A 14,169-nucleotide genomic window follows, 5' to 3' on the forward strand; every position below is an offset into this window, starting at 1 on the left:
TAAAAGTTTATAAAATAAAAAATGGAAGAGAAATTTAAAAATCTAGTATTCTTAGATTAGGGAAGATATTTCACAATCAAGAATAACATGCTGTGAAAAAGAGCAATCAGAGAACAAAAATAAACTCTTGGAAATTTAAAATATGACAAGTGAAGTCATGAGTTCAATGAAAGGATTGGAAGGTAAAATTTAAAAAATATCCCAGAAGGAAGAAGTAAGTGTAAAGTCAAGGAAAATATAAGAAAAAGGGAAATAAACATCGAGAATTAGACCAATGACTAATAGGAGTTCCAGAAAAAGAGAATGGAGAAAAAATGGAAAGAAGGAAATGATCAAAGAAATAATAAAAGAGAATTTTCTGGATTGAAGGATGTGAGTTTTCAGGCTGAAGTAGTTCTGCAAGCATTCAGTATAATAAAACACATGCACACCCCCATGAGTAGGTTATTATGAGGTACAAAGTTCTTTTCCTTGTCTGTTTATTGCTTATTCTTATGTTGTCCTTTTTCCTCCCCTAATTCAAGTATTGTATTTTCCCAAAGACTTCTGATCCAGGACCCCTCAACCTCCTACTCTAATCTGACCAGATTATTCTCTGATCACTTTGTTCTCTGATTGAATTCATTATTTGCTGGAACCTGTGTCTTCTCTCATTGCAGATTTATTCACTTGATTTGTTGAAGCACATCTTCAGGGAACTTTCTAAAGAAGGTTGTAAGGGGGAATCTGGGTCACTGCAAAGAATAAACATCAGATTGGGACCATCTTTTCTATTAGCAAAATTTGAAACTAGAAGACAGTAGAAATACTGAAGGAATATAATTTTCAACCTAGAATTCTATATCTAGCGAAACTATCAATTGCACATAAGGGTAGAAGATGAAATATACTTTCAGACATCTAAAAGCTCAGAGAATAACCTGTTCAGATTAGAGTAGGAGGTTGAGGAGTCCTGGAAGCATCTTTGGGAAAATATAATATTTGAATTGGGGGGGGGGAAAAGGACAAGATAAGAATAAGATAAGAATAAGTACTAAATAGAAAAGAAAAAGAAAATTGAATTTCAAGATAGACTAAAATCTGTGCAACAAAGAATGTTATCATATAGTACTTTTGTTTTCAGTAAATGATATTTTTGTAGAATAGGTAAACACCGTTTAATGATTTACAAATTTTATAGTCAACAAATCCAGGTCACTTATTATGATTATAGAACAGAATGTGATAGACAAATAAAAGGGAACTAGATTATCAGCCATCATAGCAAAAAGTCAGTAGAAAGTCATTAATATGTATAAATAAAAAAATCTTGATTCATATTCATTATTTAGAGATATGGCTTTACCTACCAGAACAAAACAGCTAAAAGCTTTAAAACTGGTTGTTCCTGGGGGGCTGAAAGGGGGGAGAGGGGATAGATTTTCATTACAAGTTCTTCTGTACGCTTGACTTTTTAAATAATGTTCTCATCACTTTAAAAAAATTTAATTATTTTAGTTAAAGATAAATTATAGGTTAAATTCAATTTAAATATTCCTAGATATTTCCTTTTTACTTTTCCTGAGAATGCTCTTATCTATTTGTAGGTATTCAAGTGGTGTAAGTGTCAGCTATAAAAGAGACTGCTGTTCTTATATTTCCTATTTCATGGAAGGCAGGGATCACTGAAAATCTTCAAAAGATGTTTGTTGCTAGATTTCCTGGTCAAGGATTCAAACAAATGTGGTTTCCCAACTGTAACAACTTTGTATTCTATGCACTCATGTTCATGGCAGCATTATTTACGATAGCCAAGAAGTGGAAGCAACCCAAGTGTCCATGAATGCATAGTCATAAAATAGATAAAATGTGGTATATCCACACAATGGGATATTATTCAGCCTTAGGAAAGAAGGAAATTCTGACACACGATACAATCTGGATGAAACTTGAAGACATTATGCTAAGTGAAATGAGCCATTCACAAAAGGACAAATATTGTAAGATTCCACTTATATTAGGTACCTAGATAGGTCAAATTCGTGGAGACACAAAATTGTAGTTAGTAGGGAGAGGAGGGAATGGGAAGTTATTGCTTAATGAGTGCAAATTTCAGTTTGGGAAAATGAAAAAGTTCTGGAGATGGATAGTGGTGATGGTTGCACAACAATGTGAATGTACCAATGTCACTGAAGTTTACACTTAAGAATAGTTAAATTGGTGAATTTTATGTTATGTATACTTTACCACACATGCAAAATTCTTTTTGACTTTTTATTTTAAAAAATGAGTGAAATCCTTTTGTAGGTAAAATAAGACCTGATTCAAGTATTTTAAAAACAAATGCTTTAAATATTATGTACTTCTTGCCTTGGGTAGAATTCAGCACCTAGCACACTGTCTGGCACATAGAAGGAGTTTAATAAATGAGTAAGCTACATGATTATGGCCATCTAAGATGTGGAATTTTTGACATTATGTTGTTGCTCTATATGTGGTTTATATGGAGGTTAATTGCTGGATGAGGTGGGCCCATATAAAGCTCCAATCTCTGTTGGTACACATTATGTCCACCCATTTCTCAAAGAGAGAACTGTAACTGAATGAGACATAATTTTGTCAACTACTGACTGGGCATCTGCCCCTTTGGTTTTAACTATGTAAAGTCAAAGGGCCTCCGAAAGAGCTCCTCAACATCAGGTCACAGGTGATACCTAGCCTTCACCCGGTGATAGATCTCAAGGTAGAAAGTAAGAAATTCCCACAAAATATCTACAGAGCTGTATAAAACTTTGTGATCTAACATGTTTCTAGGACATTATTTCCTGGGTGTATTTTTTCTCTTCTTTTTGTTTGATAATTTTAAAAAATGTTTCGTTAGGTCTCAATTATATTAAGGAAAACCCAAAGTAAGGGGTTTGTCTATGTGTGGATCTAATATAAATGGGAGCTCCATGAACCCATGGAGCCAGCAGGACAAGAGCAGTGGGGGTCACCATGAGAAGGATCCACCAAGGGGAAACTCAGGAAGACAGAGCCTGGCACCTAGAGTTAGATAACCACCTCGCCACACTTTGATTCCTAACCTCTGGCCACAGAGGTTCCTTGTGTTTTGTTTTGTTAAGGGAGGCAATGTTTCCTTTATCAACCCTTTATCTTTGAAAGAGGGAAGTTTTCCAAATGTTTTGGCCTCATGAATAAATTTTTGAATTCATGTATTTCAAAGAAAAGAGAAGTGGATATTTCAAAAGAAATAAATTTTCTGCTGTGACCTCTGAAATGCTTTGCCAAACCAAATTTGCTTGCAGTACAATTTCATTTCACACCATACTCATGACACAAGCTTTGTGGAATTTATTATCCAGGGAGAATATGACAACTCAGCATTTTGATTTCAAAGAAAAAAAGCCTTTTTTAAAATTCAAAGTGAAAATGAGAGATAAATCCTTGCAAGAAAAGGTATTGTTTCTTTCCTTCTCTTTTTTTTTTTTTGTTTTTGGTGAGGGGAAGATTGTCCCTGAGCTAACATCTGTGCCAATCTTCCTCTATTTTTTGTATGTGGAATGCTGCCACAGCATGGCTTGATGAGCAGTGTGTAGGTCTGTGCCTGGGATCCAAACCTGTGAACCCTGGGCCACTGAAGCAGAGTGCGCCAACCTAACCGCCAAACTTAACTATGCCACCCTTATGCCAACTTAACTAGGCTGGCCCTTGCTTCTTCTTTTTTGTGTGTGAAATTCTCTAGAATGCCTTTGATATTTCAACTTCTCTGCTTTGATTTAGAAACTTACAATCGCAGGAGTTAGGGAGGGCCTAGCCTTATTTAAAGAATTTGAAAGGCCACACTACTTCTAAAATAACAATACCATGTACTGCATTGATTAACTAACTTAACTTATTTATTCTTAATACTTATATCATATGAATCTATTTTGAGCTGATTATCTCAAGCTATTACATAAATATAACACAAAAACAGAAGAGACACCTGAAATGAATATTAAAAATATGAGAGGGGCTGGCCTGGTGGTGTAGTGGTTGTTTGGTGTGCTCCGTTTTGGCAGCCTGGGTTCATGAGTTCAGATCCTGCACACAGACCTACACACCACTCACCAAGCCATGCTATGGCAGGTTACCCACATACGAAATAGAGGAGGATTGGCACAGATGTTGGCTCAGGGCCAATCTTCCTCATCAAAGAAAAAAAAAGAGAGAGAGAGAAATCTCTTCTTGGAATCCTGAGTCAATATTTTTGGTTGGAAGAGCACTTATAGGAATAACAAAGAGTAGGATTTTATTCTCATAAAACTGCAAATGACTTGGTAGGCTTCTTGCACTTTTCTCACATGTAAGCATGAAAACTTAACTTGTTAAAGTGTGAATATTTTCCCAAAGTTATGGAATGAATTCAAAAGAGTCGTGGCTTTTTAAGAAAGTCAGTGTAAGAGCGACATCATGAAAATGGCAGCCCAGGAGACCGCAGCCTCCATCTCCGCACAAAGATCAACAATTAGACAGTTATCCGCAAACAAAAACAGCTCTGGGGGAACTCTGGAGCCTTCTTAAGAAACTTCAGCAACACAGTGGAAGAAAAAACCCGAGAATAGCGACACACAAAAAAGAAGGATGACAGCTTCCTTTTGCCCGCATCCTCCCGTCTCTCAAGCCGGTGTTTCTCAGTGCCAAGAGGGAAGTCCCCAGTTAGAAAAGGTTCCCCTCCTTGGGAAAATAAGACCACAGTAAGCAATCAGCTTTCCTAGCCTTTGGGGCATTGCATGAAGGTTGGTTTCATTCCACTCAGACCTGCAAAGCTGAGACATATAGAGATTGTTAGGAACAAGGCAGAAAAACAGAAGCTACCAGGAGCAGCCACACAGCAGGAGCAATCACAATTCACAGTGACCTGCTCTGTGGACAAACTCAGCATCTTTCACCAATAACCAGTACAGCTGTCATAGACACCCCTGCAGATTTCACCAGCTTTTGCCCTATAGGTATTCATGTTTTCTGATGCCAGTCACCCAAGTCCCTTCCTGCTCTCTATCCGCTGCCTCTATTAGAGTCCAGGACAACACTGACAGCCAGCCCAGGCCTCTGCAGCTGCAAGAGTGCAAGACACCACGACTGACCCCCACCACCATTCATGCACTCAGCGCTAGCCCCTTCAGCTGTGCACTTGTACACCACTGGCCTAATGCCTATCACGACTCCACTGTCATGTGTATACCTAGGGAGAGACTGTACAGCCATGGGAAAACACACCAATAGCTAGGGCCCCCAAACTTCTTCTGGGCCTGGATAAGGTCTGGTCCTGTCACCGGCCTGCATCACTGTACTCACTTGCAGCTAGCCCTTCCAGCTGTGCATCTGCATACCCCCAGCCTGACCCCCATCATCGGCCTCCACTGCTGCACACTCGTGGTGAGATCCAGCAGCCACAGGACTGCATGCTGATAGCCAGGGCTCTGTACTTGTTAGTGTACCCACACTTGCCTCAGCCCTTGCTGCATGCCCTGGCCCCATCACTACATATGTGTGTGCAACTGGCCCCTGTTACTGCACGAGCACCTGAAGCACACCACTGGCTCCAGCCACCACTGCTGTCTACTCTGGTCCCTGTATGTGATTGAAGTTCAATTGTTATCAGCAAAAAATAGACTACTATTTGTCTATAAGATGTTTTATGTGAGCCTTATGGTAACCAAAAGACAAAAACCTACAGTAGATAAAAAAATTAAAGCGAAGGGAATCAAAGCGTATCACTGTGGAAATCATCAGTTCACAAGCGAAGTTGGCAAGAGAGTAAGAAAGGAATGAGGGACCTACAAAACAATCAGAAAACAATTAATAAGAGGCATTAGTAAGTCCTTACATACCAGTAATGATTCTAAATGTAAATAAATTGAATTCTCCAACTAAAAGACATAGTGTGACTAGCTGGACCAAAAACAAGACCCAACTATATATTGCCTACATGAGACTCACTTCAGCTTTAAGGACACACAGGCTCAAGGTAAAGGGATGGAAAAAGATATTCTATGCAAGTGGAAACTAAAAGAAAGCAGGAGTAGTTATACTTGTATCAGACAAAAATAGACTCTAAGCCAAAAATGGTAACAAGAGACAAAGAAGCTCCTTATATAATGATAAAGGGGTCAATTTATCAAGAAGACATAACAATCATAAATTCTAAATGCACCTCACATCAGAGCACCTAAATATATTAAGCAAATCCTAACAAATCCGACGGGAGAAATAAACAACGACGCAATAATAGTAGGGGACTTCAATACTCCACTTTTAACAGTGTATAGACCATTCAGACAGAAAATCAACAAAGAAACTTTAAACTTTAACCATACTTTACATCAAATGGGCCAAACAAATATATACAGAGCATTTCATCCAACAGCAACAGAATATGCATCCTTCTCAAACATCCATGAAACATTCTCCAAGATAGATCATATGATAGGTCACAAAACAAATCTTAGCAAATTTAAGAAGACTGAAATCATACCATGTATCTTTTCCAAACACAATGGCATGAAACTGGAAATTAACAATAGGAAGAAAACTGGAAAATTCACAAATATGAGGAAACTAAACAACACACTCTTGAACAAATAATGGGTCAAAGAAGAAATGAAAAGGGAAATCAAAATATGTCTTGAATCAAATGAAAATGGAAACACAGCATGTCAAAACATAGGGAAAAAACTCCTTGGCATAGATCTTGGCAATGGTTTTTTTGGATATGAGACCAAGAGCACAAGTAACAAAAGGAAAAATAAGTGGGTCTGCATCAAATTAAAAAGATTCTGCACAGCAAAAGAAACAATCAAGAAAATGAAACGAAAACCTATAGGATGGGAGGAAATATTTGCAAATTGTATATCTGACAAAGGGTTAATAGCCAAGATCTATAAAGAACTCATACAACTCAACAGCAAAAAAAAAAAAAAAGAAAGAAAATCTGATTTAAAAGGATCTGAATAGACATTTTTCCAGAGATGACATACAAATGGCAAACAGGTACGTGAAAAGGTGTTCAGCATCACTAATCGTCAGGGAAATGCAAATCAAAACCAGAATGAAATATCACCTCACACTTGTTAGTACGGCTATCATCAAAAATACGAGAGATAACAAGTGTTGCTGAGGATCTGGAGAAAAGGAAACTCTTTCACACTATTCGTAGAAATGTAAATTGGTGCAGCCTCTATGGAAAACAATATTACAGTTCCTCAAAAAGTTAAAAACAGAACCACCATATGATCTAGCAATTCCGCTTCTGGGTATATAGCCAAAGGAAACGAAAACAGGATTTTGGAGAGACACCTGCAGTCCCATGTTCATTGCAGGATTATTCACAATAGCTAAAATATGGAAACAAAAGTATCGATGGATGCATGAATAAAGATGTGATATATATAAGTGTGTAAATGTTGCACATTTGCAACAACATGGATGGGCCTTGAAGGTGTTATGCTAAGTGAGATAAGTCAGACAGAGAAAGACAAGGACTGTATGAAATCATTTATATGTGGAATCTAAACAAGACGAACTCATAGAAACGGAGAGTAGAATGATGGTTATCAGGGGTTGGGGGTTGGGGGAAACAGGGAGATGTTGGTCAAAGGGTACAAGCTTCAGTTATAAGGTGAATAAATTCTGGGGATCTAATGTACAGCATGGTTATTGTAGTCAATAGTACTGTATTATGTGTTTGAAAATTGCCAAGAGTATAGATCTTAAATTTTCTCATCACGGGGAAGTAATGGTCATTATATGACATGATGGAGGCGTTAGCTAATCCTATGGTGGTGATCATTTTGCATTATATAAATGTATTAAATCAACATGTTTTAAATCTTACACTTCACAATGTTTTATGTCAATTATATAGCAATAAAGCTAAAAAAATAATAAAGTCAGTGTATTAGAGTCCAATGAGTTATGAGCAGAAGGTCAAATGGTTTGGGTTTAAGTCCCAGCTCTGCCCCTCACCTACATGTATAACCTTGGGCAAGTCACGTCGCTGAGGGCTATCGACCTGAGCTCTTCCCTGTACTTCTCCCTGGAGTGAGATTAATACGTTTGCTCAAGGTCACTCTCCTGAAGAGTTGAAACTGGATTTGCCTCAGAGAGTTTAATTCCAGGGGCTGAACTCTTAACCAATAATCTTTAGAACACAATATATGGCCAATTGATTTTCTACAAATGTGCCAAGACAGTACCATGGGGAAAAGATAGTCTTTTCAATAAATGGCATGGAACAACTGAACATCCACATGGAATAAAATGAATCTCGATCTTTGCTTCACATCAAAGAAAAATTAATTAAAAATGTATCATATACCTAAACATAAAAACTAAAATTAATGAATGTCTAGAAGAAAACACAGAAGAAAATTTTTGTGACTTTAGGATGGGCAAAGGATAGTAAAAGCATAAATCATAAATTAAAAGAATTGTTAAATTTGACTTCATCAAAATTTCAATCTGCTACTTTTCAAACAACACCATTAAGAAAATGAAAAGCCAAGTCAAAAACAGAGAGAAAATATTTCTGATATATCTATTGATAAGATTCATAATCAAAATATATAGCAACTCATACAGCTCAACATGAAGAAGATAAACCATTTAATAATAAACAGGGAAAAGTTTTGAATAGGTACTTCAGAGAGGAAAGTATATAATTGGCCAATAAGCACATGAAAACGTGCTCAAGGTCATGAGTGGCTAGATGGGTCAGTATCTTTGTCAGAACACATCAAGTAGTACACTTTAAAAGGATGCTTTTTACTGTATGTAAGATATATGTGGAGCTGTCTGCTTTTTCATATCTTTATTCAAACGGAATGCCAGTATGGCAACTCTTAAGATTTGTCACAAATAGGAAACAGTGTCATCTTCACTAACCTCAAAATTGCATGCCTTAAATCTGGAGAAGGAAGCCGACACCCCTCTGGAGCCATGAATATTGTCCAGACTCCATCTGTTGCTCTGATTGGAATTTCAGCAGATTTACAGACTCAGACTGCTGTGGGGGATGCTGCTGACTCCTTAGCTGATTCATTCACTCAGCCATCCATGAAATGTGGGGCAATGTCTACTGCTCTGCTTCATCATTTGCTCTTTCTGAGGCCTAGATGACACCAAATCCATCTGAATTTTTCATTCCAGCAAGTGAGGCTCAGCCAACGTTATGAAAATTTTCAAAGATGACTAACATTGAGTCCTCTCCTCTGAAAAACACAATTTGAATAATTTCAAACGTTCTTAAACTTGTTTTGTTTTAAAGATAAATGACACGGTTTATAAGTAGGAATCAAAACAAGAAAATGAAGGCTATTTTAAAAAGTCCTTAGCATCATTATTAATAGAAAACTTTATAAATTTAAAACATCGAGAAATGAAAACGACATCATTTGTGAATTTTTCCCCCTTAAGTTTAAAATACTATTTAGAAGCAAAGGTTTTATTTGTTTTGGCTCAACATGTATTATTTGTTTAAAATTACGTAAATTCAAAAAGCAAAAGTAATATGCTTTTAATGTTCCCCTAGTGATTTAAAACAAATTGTCAAGCACTGCTGCATTCCTAATCTTTTTACAATGATTTTCTAGAAGGTTAACAAAATCAACTACAGCCAACTTCTAGAGACTTTATGTAAAATATATCAAATATGCATTGTACATATTGAAAGATACTCTTCAGGAAGCATTTCTTTGGATTGAGAGTACTTCAAATAACACAGGTTAGATGTCATTTTTTTATATCTGAAAAATCATACATTTTTGTGCTTGTTTACTAAAACTGTCATGATAAATGCTGAGAGCCTTTATTCAATCCCAATAAAGGTATGAGGCATTGTATTGAATATGGGATTCATCACCTTTACATATGAAGAAAAAAGTCTTTGTTTCTCAACAAAAGTGCACACTTATACCTTTAAAAAATATCTTTTTCATAAAAATTTTTGTTTATAAAGTTTATAAAAATTTATAAAATATAAATGTATTGCATAAGCCAAAAAGAGAAAAGTAAAATGCACAATACTGTCAGCAGTAACACGTGGCTGACGTCCTCTGGCTTGTGAACATGGAGACAGCCGCTTGTAGTAAAAGTCTGAAAACAAGTAAAAGCAGTGCATTAAGTCAATATTAATCCTGAGACAGCATCGTGCATGTTCTCAGACTGTTTCCACTCTGCTCTGAAGACCCCTGCACCAAGAGATGGGTGGGACAGGAGAGTTCCAACGCCCACATTTCAGACACCACAAAGGGTTACAGACTCGGGGACCTTTATGGGTTTCACCAGAAGTTGTATCAACATCCAAATGTTTTGGCTTTTTTCTTCAGCTGTGCCAGAGAAAATAGTTTCCTTTTAGAACCTCTAGCTTAGAATCTAGGTTAATAGAGGGCTTTATATAAACCAGCTAAATTTTCTGTTTCAGAATGAAACCACAGAATGGATCTGGTTCGAGGTTACTAATTCCCATAACAAGGAAGAAGGAAGTTTGGCAAGTAAAAGCCCAAAGGGATTTTTGGTGGAGGAAATATTTAAATTCTCTTCTTTTGCTCTGTTAAGGGAAAACATTCACAAACACATTAAGATTTTTAACATTCAATTATAAAAGCTTTTAAACAAAAAAGTAAAATATATATACATATAACAATTTCCTATCTATTTTCCTCTGAGATTAAGCAACATTATATTCATAATATATTTGCTTCAAGTTTTTTTTAATTTAAAAAATGGTATGGATACTAAAGCCCTGTTGGCCAATTCTTTTTCCCCTTCACTGCCCAAATCCTATGATAATGTCATTCTCATTAATGTTCTGAACCTTTACTATACATGCATGTTTCTATTAATGATAAATACAGTACCATTATTCGGAGCTTTAACATTTGCATAAATGGCATTGTTCTAAACATACCTTTTTCTTTTAAATTCAAAACTATGTTTTAAAGGTTTACCCATGTTAATCCCATCAGATGGAGTTGTTTCCTTTTAACTCTGTCCCGTGGCATTGTTTATCAGGTTGACTACTGAGGGACAGCAGATGTTTTCACATCTTGCTTTATCAACAGTGTTTCGTGAGCATTATTATACATCACTTCTGATGTACACGGGTGAGAATTTCTCTAGGGCAGACGCTTACAAGGGATAATGCTAGGGTAAGAGGTGCCTGTCTTCAGCTTCAACTAGGTATTGCCAAACTGCTTTCCAAGGTGGTTGTGTGCCTTTATCCGTCCTCCAGCCAAGTCTGATTCCCATTTCTCCACATCCTCACCAAAAGTCAGTGTTACCAGATTTACCAATTATCAACCATCTGATGGATCTGAAATACTATCTTATTGTGATTTAAATTTGATTTTCCTCCATAATTAATGACACTAAATATCTATTATGTTTCCGTGAATTACCTATTCATATTCTTGTTCATTTCTGTTAGATTGTTTTTCTGCATCTTACTGATATGTAGCAGTTTGCAATATATTCCAGATACCAATTTTAGAAGAATGAGACTTTCATTGTGTTTAAAATTAATCTGTTAGACCATTTAGATGTGCCAATTTAATTTTAACTTCAGAGTCTTAGTAGGAAAGTTTTACGAGTCTTGAATCTTAATCCTCAATATTGTCCTGAGTCTTGAATCTTAATCCTCAATATTATCCTCACATTCTTTTACCTATTGTAATATACCTTGATATATCTATCTATCTATTCATCTCAAAGAAAGACAGTGTAGCATCACATTTAAGAGGACAAGGCAGGGTCTGGGCCAGACTAATATTTCCTAGCTTTGAATCCCAGCTCTGTATCTTCCTAGTCATGTAACAATGGGCACATTATATAACATCTCTGTGCCTCAGTATTTTCATCTGTTAAATGTAGAAAATAATAGTACTTACCTCATAGAGCTATAATAAAGACAGAACACTTAGCACAATGCCTGGCAAAGAGTAAGCACTCTGCGTTAGCTATGATTATTATTCTATAAAATATTTTTAAATTACGGTATTATTTCGAACTTTTAAAACTGTAGCTTAATGGAAGAAGATCCAAGATGGTGCCATGAGTAGTCCTCTTTGTCTCTCCCCCTTTGAGTCTACAATTATTTGGACACTCATCACTTAACAAAGGATATCCAGATAGCGTCTCAGGATGTCTGAGAGTCCCACGCGACTATACATCGGAAGGCGGACAGACTTCCCTCCGTGAGGAGGTGGAGATAGGTGAAAACTCTCCAACCCCAACCGAACAGCCTAGTACCTGCAAGCGGCTTTCTTCCAACGGACGCCTCCAGAAGATCAACACACACCTAGGGCAGGAGCGAGCACACACCAGAGGAGCGACGGTGGAAACAGGTGACCAGAACCCTACCTAAACCCCCCGCAATTACTCCTAAATGCAGAGGGGAAACTCTAGAGTTACACACCTGAGCCCGCGGGGAGAGTCTCGCCCTGCCATTGGCGGGGAGATCCCGCCTGGTGTCCACGGCACCCGGAGGGTCCCAGAGAGAATCACAGAGGGTGCGGCGGCCCCCCAGCTGCCACTGCCTGCACAGTGGGGAAAGGGATTGCCGGAGATCTCGGAGAGGACTGGGGCTGGGTGGAGCTCCAGAGGCCGGCTCCGCGGCCCGGCGGGGGGAAGCTCCAGAGTTCTGCCCGGGCAGCAGACAAAACTCTCTGTCTGCCATTAGCGGAGGGGCCACACCCAGCATCCACAACTCCGGGAAAGTCCCGGAGAGAATCCCAGAGGGCGCGGCAACCCCCAGCTGCTGTTGCCCGCCCAGCAGGGCAAGGGATTGCCAGAGATCTCAGAGAGGACTGGGGCTGGGTGGAGCTCCAGAGGCCGGCTCCGCGGCCCAGGGGGGAAGCTCCAGAGTTCCACTTGGGCAGCAGACAAAACTCTCTGTCTGCCGTTAGCGGAGGGGCCACTCCCAGCATCCACAACACTGGGAGGGTCCCGGAGAGGAGAATATCAGGCAGGGCAGCAGCTGAGCAGCTACCACTGAAATCAGGATCTCCAGCTATCCTCCAGACAGGGCAAAGGGCTCCCCGAGTTCCTGGGGAACAGGACTGGGGCTGGGTGGAGTTCCAGCGACCCGGCTCCATAGCCTAGGGGGAAACCCTACAGGCTCACAGCAGCCTCAGTGAAAGCCTCTGCACAGCACCAGTAGAGAGCACCCATCCAGCAGCCACAAGGCTGGAAGACACCGGGACAAAAGTAGCATAGCTAGGTGAGCTAACCACAGAGTGTAGAAGATGCCAATAGCTCTGCTGTGACCCATAGTGGACAAGTGAGATTTTGTGGGTGCCGACAGTGATAGAGTGGCAAATATAAGTGATCCTACCCCTGGCCGCTGGAAAAGCCCATAACACCATTGCAGACCCCAAGGAGGGAGCACATTTACGTGGGCTGTAACAGTAGGCACCAGCAGCCTGAAGCCCCCCGGTGACGGCCCCCACGGCAGAAGAGGGAATCCAAAGGACCACTGTGACTATGAGGAGGGGCCCAGGCCCAGTTAGCAACAGCTGATAGGGTTCCTGGTTGGTGCAGTATAAACAGCTGCTCCCCCAACACACCAGCAGAAACAAGTAGAAGGAGCAACTAAACTCTATCTCTATGCAGAGGCACAAATCTACAACATCAAGCAATATGAAAAAATACATTAAATTTCCAGAACAGAAGGAAAATAACAAATACACAGAAAACAATCCCAAAGAAAATGAAATATATAACCTAAATGACGATGACTTCAAAACAGCCATCATTAAAATACTCAATGAGTTAAAAGAGAATTCAGATAGACAACTCAACGAGTTCAGGAGCTATGTCACAAAAGAGTTTGCTACGATAAAGAAGAACCAGACAGAAATACTAGAAATGAAGAACACAATAGAGGAGATTAAGAAAAATCTAGATGCACTGAACAGTAGGGCCGATAATATGGAGGAAAGAATTAGCAATTTGGAAGATGGGAATATAGAAATGCTGCAGGCAGAGGAGGAGAGAGAAGTAAGACTAAAAAGAAATGAAGAAACTCTCCGAGAATTATCAGACACAATTAGGAGATGCAACATAAGGGTTATAGGTATACCAGAGGGAGAAGAGAAGGAGAAAGGGGCAGAAAGCCTATTCAAAGAAATAAGGGCTGAGAACTTCCCA

Source organism: Equus caballus, chromosome 3, assembly GCF_041296265.1.
Source record: "Equus caballus isolate H_3958 breed thoroughbred chromosome 3, TB-T2T, whole genome shotgun sequence".
Taxonomy (NCBI): Eukaryota; Metazoa; Chordata; class Mammalia; order Perissodactyla; family Equidae; genus Equus; species Equus caballus.